We start from the raw sequence: 9,390 nt of genomic DNA, 5'->3' as shown, positions 1-9,390 counted from the left end.
ATAGATAAATTCTGATAGTGTGACGGCTCCTAATTTTTTTTAAACTTGTGTTCTCATATAATAATAGATCCCGATCGAACTATGGTGGATGATGTTGAAAGTAACGCACCAGCTCCCACTGAAGGGGCAGTGTCATCTGATAATCGACCTCCCACAGTTAGTCAGGGAGGAGAAGAAGGGGCTCGGGAGGCCTTTCTCCACATGATGAATGAATGGTACACAGAGTTCGTCTGAGTGAACCCGAATACTCAACCCGCTCCACCCTCACCTACTCCTCAACTTGTCTCTGTAGCACCCCAGGGTATGGACTTTGAGAGGCGGAATAAACCTCTAGTGGACAAGATCCAGAAGCATGGAACTGAGGAGTTCTGTACTAATAAAGATGATAACCCTGAAAGGGTAGAATTCTAGCTTGAGAATACTATCAGGGTATTTGATGAATTATCCTACACTCCCAAAAAATGCTTGAAGTGTGCTATATCTTTGTTGAGAGACTCGGCATACTACTGGTGGAAGACGTTAGTCTTAGTGGTGGCTTACAAAAGGGTCACATGGGAATTCTTCCAAGAGAAATTTTGGAAGAAATAAATCACTGAAAGATTTATGGATCAAAAGCCTAAGAAATTTCTTGATTTGAAACAAGGCCGCATGACGGTTACTAAATATGAGAGAGTTTGTCCGACTTAGTAAGTATGCTCGGGAGTGTGTATCCTCTGAGGCTAAGATGTGTCGAAGGTTTGAAGATAGACTTAATGAGGACATTAGACTGTCAATGGGTGTCCTTGAGTTGAAAGAATTCGTGGTACTCGTTGATCGAGCCTGTAAAGTCAAGGAATTAATCAAGAAAATAAAAAAACTAAAGCTGAAACTAGAGATGCAAGGAAGAGGCATGCGAAAAGTCATTTCTATCTTAGTCTAAAAAATCAGAGATGTCTACTCTCGTTTCCACGCATCTGCTGGACATTAGTACCGAGATCGTAAGAAGCAAGATTCGAATTTTAAGTCTCGGGCTACATAAGTGGCTAGAGTGGGTAATGTCAGATCTTCCAAACCAGAGTGCCAATATTGTGGTAGAAATCACTTCGGCAAGTGTAGAATAAACAATGGATCTTGTTTCCGGTGTGGTTATCAAGACCACTTTATCAAGGATTTCCCTGAGATGAATGATAAAGAAAAGTTTCAAAGTACAAGGTCAAGTGGCACCAACTCTAAAGGAAGGCCTCAGAAGAATGTTAGATTGGGGCTGGTAGCAAGAATGTGACGTAAGACACCACCGTAAGGTCTGAAGCTAGAGCTCCTGCTAGAACCTATGCCATACGTGCACGTGAAGATGCATCATCTCCTGATGTTATCACAGGTACATTTTCTCTCTATGATAATACTGTTATTGCTTTGATTGACCCTGGTTTTACTCATTTATATGTGTGCATGAAATTGGTGTCTAGCATGAATATGCCTGTTGAGTCTATGGAGTTTATGATTAAAGTTTCTAACCCGTTGGAAAACATGTAATAGTTGATAAAGTATGCAAGAAATGTCCTTTGGTAGTTAAAGGTTATTGTGTTCTGACTAATTTGATACTGTTACCCTTTGATGATTTTGATGTCATATTGGGTATGGATTGGTTGACATTCCATGATGCTTTAGTAAATTGTAGACAAAAGGTTATTAGACTAAAATGTGAAAACAATGAAACCTTTTAGGTTGAATCAGGTGAGCTAGGGAACTTGCCTATTATAATATCCTCAATGTCTGCCCAGAAATGTTTGAGGAAAGGATGTGAAGCTTATTTGGCTTTTGTAATGAATACTAAGGAATCGGAGTTGAAGATTGAGTCAGTTCCAGTTGTAAGTGAATATGTGGATGTATTTCCGGAAGAATTGCCTGGGCTACCCGATAATAGAGAGGCTGAATTTGGTATAGAGCTAATGCCAGGGACCATGCCTATTTCGATAGCTCCATATCGGATGGCCCTGACTGAGCTGAAAGAACTAAAGTCATAGTTGCAAGAATTGACCGAAAAGGGTTTCGTGAGGCCAAGCTTTTCACTGTGGGGTGCTCCGGTGTTGTTTGTGAAAAAGAAAGATGGATCTATGAGGTTGTGCATAGATTACCTGCAGTTAAATAAGAGGACAATCAAGAACAAATATCCGTTGCCATGAATTGAAAACTTGTTTGACCAACTGAAGGGAGCAACATGGTTTTCTGATATAGACTTGAGATCTGGCTACTATCAACTACGAGTTAAAGAAGCAGATGTGCCTAAAATCATTTTTAGGACGCAGTATGGCCACTATGAGTTTCTTGTCATGCCTTTTGGCTTAACAAATCCTCCCGCCATGTTTATGGATTTAATGAATAGGGTATTTCAGTCATATCTAGATAAGTTTGTTGTTGTATTCATCAATGATATCCTGATCTATTCTAGAGACAAGGTAGAACATGCTGGACACTTGAGAACCATTTTGCAAACTCTGAAGGACAATCAGTTGTATGCAAAATTTAGTAAAAGTGAATTTTGGCTTTGAGAAGTAAGCTTTTTAGGTCATATTGTCTCGATTGATGGCATTAGGGTTGATCCCAGCAAGGTTTTATGCCATTGTTGATTGGAAACCACCAAAGAATGTAACTGATGTTAGAATTTTTTTTGGGTTGGCCAGTTATTATAGGTGATTTGTAAAGGACTTGTCATTGATTGCGACTCCCATAACAAGGTTGCTGCAAAAAGGAGTTAAGTTTGAATGGTCAGATAAGTGTCAGCAGAGTTTCGAGAAGTTGAAGATGTTATTGATTGAGACTCCAGTACTAGTACAACCCGAATCAGGAAAAGAGTTCATGATTTATAGCGATGCTTCTCTAAATGGGTTGGGATGTGTACTTATACAAGAGGGCAAAGTTGTGGCTTATGCCTCGAGACAATTGAAGCCTCACGAGAAGAATTATCTGACACACGACCTAGAGTTGGCTGCCATAGTGTTCGCTCTGAAAATCTAGTGACATTATTTGTTTGGAGAGATATGCTATGTATACACCGATCATAAAAGTCTTAAGTACTTGATGACCCAAAAGGATTTAAATCTGAGACAACGGAGATGGTTGGAACTTTTAAAGGATTATGAGTTGATTATCGGCTACCATCCGGGAAAAGCAAACGTGGTCGCTGATGCATTAAGTAGAAAATCATTGTTTGCAGTGAGAGCAATGAACACCCAATTGACCTTGTTAGAGGATGGTTCGGTTCTAGCAAAGTTAAAAGCTAGACCGACGTTTCTTCAAGAAATTTGCGAAGCTCAGAAGAGTGACAGTAAATTACTATCCAAGAAAACCCAGTGCGAATCAGATTTTTAGATTGGTTCCAATGGTTGCTTGAGATTTCGGCAAAGGATTTGTGTTCCTAAGGACACCGAATTGATTCGTAAGATTTTAGATGAGGCGCATAGTGGTTGTTTATCAGTGAACCTTGGGAGTACGAAAATGTGAAGAAAATGTATTGGTGGCTGAGGATGAAAAGAGATATTTCAGAGTTCGTATCCAAATGCCTAGTATGTCAACAAGTGAAAGCCGAGCACCAAGTACCTTCAGGTTTACTTCAACCTATTATGGTCCCAGAGTGAAAGTGGGATCAGATTACTATGGACTTTGTAACAGGTTTGCCGGTGACCCCGAGGAAGAAAGATGCTACGTGGGTTGTGGTTGATCGACTAACAAAGTCGACTCATTTTATTCCGGTACGCACCGATTTCCCACTCAACAAGCTAGTCGAGTTGTATATTTTGGAAATTGTGAAGTTACACGGAGTACCTTTGTCGATCATATCAGATAGAGATCTGAGGTTCACATCGTGGTTTTGAAAAAAGCTCCAAGAAGCTTTGGGTACAAAGTTAAATTTTAGTACGGCTTTCCACCCGTAGATCTATGGCCAATCAGAGAGAGTAATTCAGACCTTAGAAGACATGCTCCGATGTTGTGTATTGGAGTTTCAGGGCAGTTGGGAAAAGTATTTGCCGCTGGTGGAGTTTGCTTATAATAACAGCTTTCAGACGAGTTTGAATATGGCACCTTATGAAGTGTTGTATGGGTGTAAGTGTCGAACGCCTTTGTATTGGACAAAGCTTAGAGAGAGTCAGATTCATGGGGTCGACTTAGTTAGGGAGACTGAAGAAAAAGTTAAGGTGATTTGTGATTGTTTAAAGGCCGCTTCGGATAGAAAGAAATCTTACGCAGATTTGAAACGAAAAGAGATCGAGTTTCAAGTCGCTGATAAAGTATTTCTAAAAGTATCCCAGTGGAGGAAGGTTCTTAGATTCGGTAAAAAGGGAAAACTAAGTTCGTGTTTTATCGGACCTTATGAAGTGATTGAGAGAGTCGGGCTGGTAGCCTATCGGTTAGCTTTACCATTGAAATTGGAAAAGATCCATGATGTATTCTATGTGTCCATGTTATACCGATACCGCTCTAACCCTTCACATGTGATTTCTCCGATTGAATTAGAGATTGGATCGGATATGTCTTATGGTGAGGAACCTCTTAAGGTCCTAGCTCGAAAAGTTAAGCAACTGAGAAATAAGAGCGTTCCCCTTGTGAAAGTGTTATGGCAGAGACATGAGGTCGAAGAGGCCACATGGGAGCTCAAAGAAATCATTGAAAGCCAATACCCAAACCTTTTTATCGGTAAGATTTTTGGAGACGAAAATCCTTAACGGGGGAGAATTGTAACAGGCTGATTTTGGGGCTAATTAAAAAAGTGGTTTTGAAACCACTAACCTGAGGTTGAGGAAATTATTTTAAATATTATTTTATGTACTGTAGCAAGATTAGATAAGTGTATGAAAATTTTGGTGAATTAATTTTAGCGATTGCTTGCTTAACTACGAAAAAAGACTAAATCGCATAAAATGAAAAATTCCTATTTTCTTAGATAAGGGTGTCAATTAGCTAAAGAACCTAAATTGGGGACCTTTAAAAAGTAATTAGACCACCAATGCTTAGGCTAGCCAGCCATAGGAGACAAAAGAAAGAGAAATGGTCAAAATTAGGTGGGTTGGTGACCAATTTTGACTAGAATAAGAATAAAATAAAGTGAAAAAGACATCATCTTTTCCTCTTCTTCTTTATCACCAAAAAATTTCAGCCATTAGAGGGTTTTTGAGGTTCAAAATTTTCAGCAACTTAGTCTCTCTACAAGTAAGTGATTTTAATGAGTTTTACATTTTTGAGACCCTTGTATCATGAGCTTTCTAATGAGGGAACTATTTTACAAAATGGTTGAAAGTCTAGGGTTTTTCCATGAGAGCATTTATGTTGTTTTCTGAATTTTTGTGGAAGAATATGAGTCTTAGATGAGTAATAAACAACTTTTGTGAAGGGATTTCTCATGAAAACCCTAATAGGGACTATTTTGCATAAGTTGTAAAATAGATGATACATGTGTGAAATAGGGGAGATTTTGGATTGCTAGAAGAGTAAAAAGGGTTTGGCTAGACGCATAATAGGGAGAAATTCGATAAAAATTAACTTTCGAACATAGAGGTAAAATGGTCATTTTGTGAAAGTCTAGGGGCAAAATAATCATTTTACCCAATTATGAAATTTTGAATGTCTAAATTGATGTGCTGATGAAATAAATGAATTTTATTAATTTAGATCAAGAGAAGCGCGATTCGGGTCTTGATTGGGGTAAGAACAAAGTTTACAAGGATTAAGCTTGTCTTCATCATTTTTGTATCGAGGTAAGTATATATGTGAATCATGTGTTATTGAAGCTTACTTTAGAATATTTTGATAATATACATGTGTAATTAGCTCATTGTTGTTATGTATCTAAATTCTATTTATTGCCATGAATGTATAAATGACATGTTATGTGAGTAAAGTACATTGTGAGCAAGTATGATGCTATTCGGATAGTTACAAAATCCCGTTGACCTTAGACATAGCATAGGATACAAAGGGGTATGTTATAAAATTATATGGTCTGAACTCCTGAGTTGAGTCTGAGTTCATGAGATGAATATTATCGGTAACGTGGGTCCGGCTGCTGGCTTTATGTATAGACCCGTGAGTGCCTCAATGAGCAAACGTTACATGATAGTTATGGGGCCCAGGTCCTGACCTAATAAAAAGGCCCATGAGTAGCTTAAATGTGAGCATTTCATAGCATGAGGTAGCCCTGATTTCTTATATGGTAATTAGATGCAAATTCCCCGTGTATCTATATGTATTTCGAGAGTTTAACGGGTAACATTGAAGATTTAATTAGTGAAAACTTGATAAGGTATGTATACTGAACTTATGGATAGTACTGAGTAAGGGACAAGATGTATTAAGTATACATGAATAAAAGGGAGAGTAAGATAGAGATGTTAAAAGAGTTATATCTTTTAAGCATGACAAGTTAATGTTTGACGAATATAATTTTCTTTTAATTACAATTTTTTTGCATATATGTACTTATTAAGCTTCCACACTTACCCCCCTTTCTTTTCTTTCCTTATAGTGTCGCCAAGCTAGCATCGGGGATCCAGTGACATCTTAAAGCTTTGATCACACTATCACTTAAGACCTTGGTATAGCTAGTTTAATTGTTTTGTTTTCTAGCATGTATAGGGACTCGAGTCTTTTGTTTATTATTTTGTTAGTTAGCCATAATGTGTTGGCTTATATGATAAAAATGATACTCATTCTATATAGACCATGAATGTTGGCTAACACCAATTATTATTCAATGCAATGTTGTAATTTTCTAATGGTTATGGCTGTTTTGGTTATGCATGTTATGTTCGTATTAATCTTGGCTGATCTTGTGTAGATAGGGATATGTAAGGTTGACAAAAAAGGCTTGGTAAATAGCCCTATTTTGTCCACACGAGTAGGGACACGGGCGTGTGTCTAAGCCGTGTGTGACACACTACCAGCCCCATGGGCGTGTTGTCCGGCCGTGTGTCCCCTGTACGTAAATTTTGTAAGTTCGTATTCATGATAGTAAACACACAGACAGAGACACGGCCATGTGTTTCATCCGTGTGAAGGGAACGGCCTAGCACATGGGTGTGTACCTTGGCCATGTGACCCTTAAAGATTGCTGATGTCAGAAATAGAATGTTCAAGTTTTTGCACATGGGCTAAGACACGGGCGTGTCATGGCTGTGTGAAGGACACGGTTCATGGACATGGGCATATGTCAAGCCGTGTGAAAACCCCTGTAGGTTCGAATTAGAAAAATAAATCCACATGGGTAAGGGACACGGGTGTGTTCCAATGTACTTAGGCCGTGTAAGCCACACGGCCCATCAGTACGACCATGCTTAAATAGTCATGCGGGCGTGTGGCCTTGTGTTAAGTGTTACTTTCAGAATTCTTTAAAGGACCCGGATTGATTCCAAATGGGTTCCAATGGATATTTTGAGCCTCGTAGGCTCTTATTAAAGAGTCTATAATAAAAATTGAAAAAGTTTTTAAATTAACCATGTTTTGGTGATATGAAAACATTTGTATGCATGAGTTCAAGTTAGGTAATGCCTCATATTCCGTCTCAGCGTAGGGCATGGGTGTGGAGTGTTACACTTATTAAGTGGATGTCCATCATGATCAAGATAAAGTTTTAATGTACTTTAAATTATAATAGTTATTAGAATTAGATATCTACTTCTTTTATACTTCTTATGCCTATAAATAGAGACTGTGATGAAGCATTGTAATCACCCTCTTTGATCAATAAAGTACATTTTATATTGCTTTCAATAAAGTGCATTTTATATTGCTTTCATATTTTTAGATTTTATTTTTTCATTTCTGACATTTTAATAATTTTTTGGACTTTTATGAATACTTTTTTCATCTGTTTCTTTTATCTCTAATAAAACCATCAACTTTACTTCATTTTTGCTCGGATTTTTATCTTTATCCCTCACTTTTTAGACATCAAATAAATAATCCATTTGTAACTCTAATTCACATTGTTTATATGCTTTCTTCTTTGTTATTTCAACATTCTTTTTTTTTTAGATTTTTAATGATTTTGGTTGAAATTTTTTTCTTTATTTTAATAAAATTTTAATAAATTATCATGAGTTTTGAGAGAAACATTTAAGCAAACCTTTTAATTGTTACTATTTATATATTATTATGGCATTATTTTTTAAATTTTTGAAAGTATCGTGGAGTATTGGTTTGTTAGTATTTGATTTTATATATTTTCAAATTGGTACAATATAATTTTTATAAAAATTTAAAAATATATAAAATTACTAAAAAGTACATATGAAATGAACTATGGACACAAAATATTTAAATTCATTTGAATCTAAACATCCAATTGTCTAATACATTCTAGATATGAAAGAATTTTTATAATTTCCTTTTAACAAATTTATATTATAAACAAAAATAATAAATAAAAGATGGATATGAGAATATGAGGATTTCTATTGGTCTATATTTTTCATCATATTTACAAGTATCATACTTCTCTCTCTATATAGGGAGATGAGACTCTTCATATTCTAATATATAAATAGGAAAAGGGTTACAAGAAGATGAAAGGTAGAAGGTTAAGGGATATGAAAGGTGAAAGGTTGAAGATCCACTTAATAACATTCATAATACACTCCAGTAGATGTTCATTGTAGAAAAGAAAATGCCTCCTTAAAAACCTTACTAGGAAAAATCCTGTGGCACAAAAACCTAGTGAAGGAAAAAAGAGTACATAATCCATTGGTACACAATATGTCACAACCTTAAAAGAAAATGTAGTGCGAATTTACTCCCCCTCATGTAAGCATCACTTAAGATCTCTAAAACAACGCAATATAATGTTGAAAATTAACTTCTCAAATGTAGCAGTAGGGAACGCCTTAGTAAAAAGATCTGTCAAATTCTCACTTGAACAAATCTGTTGAACATTTATATCTCCATTCTTTTGTAGATCATGAGTGAAGAAAAATTTTAGTGATATATATTTTGTTTTATCACCCTTAATATATCCTTAAGTTGTGCAAAGCATGCTGTATTATCTTCATATAAAACTGTTGGTATGTGATGAATTACAGACTTTAGCCACACACATTCACGACTAGCCTCATAGATTGCCAAAATCTCAGCATCATTAGAAGAAGTAGCAGCAATTGTTTGTTTCATAGAACGACTAGAAATTGCAGTACCACTATATGTGAAAACATAACCAATTTGTGGTCGAGCATTGTGAGGATCAGATAAGTACCCTGCATCTGCAAAACCAACCAATCCTGTTTTGGGTAGGTTAGGGAAAAATAAACTCATATCTTTTATACCTTGAAGATAACGAAAAACATGCTTAACCCCCAATGTCTTCGAGTTGGACAAGAGCTAAATCTTGCTATTAAGTTGACAGAAAATGATATATCATGTTGTGTG

This window comes from Gossypium arboreum, chromosome 3 (genome assembly GCF_025698485.1).
Source record: "Gossypium arboreum isolate Shixiya-1 chromosome 3, ASM2569848v2, whole genome shotgun sequence".
NCBI lineage: Eukaryota > Viridiplantae > Streptophyta > Magnoliopsida > Malvales > Malvaceae > Gossypium > Gossypium arboreum.
The sequence above is the reverse complement of the archived record's forward strand: the minus strand, read 5'-3'. Positions refer to the sequence as shown.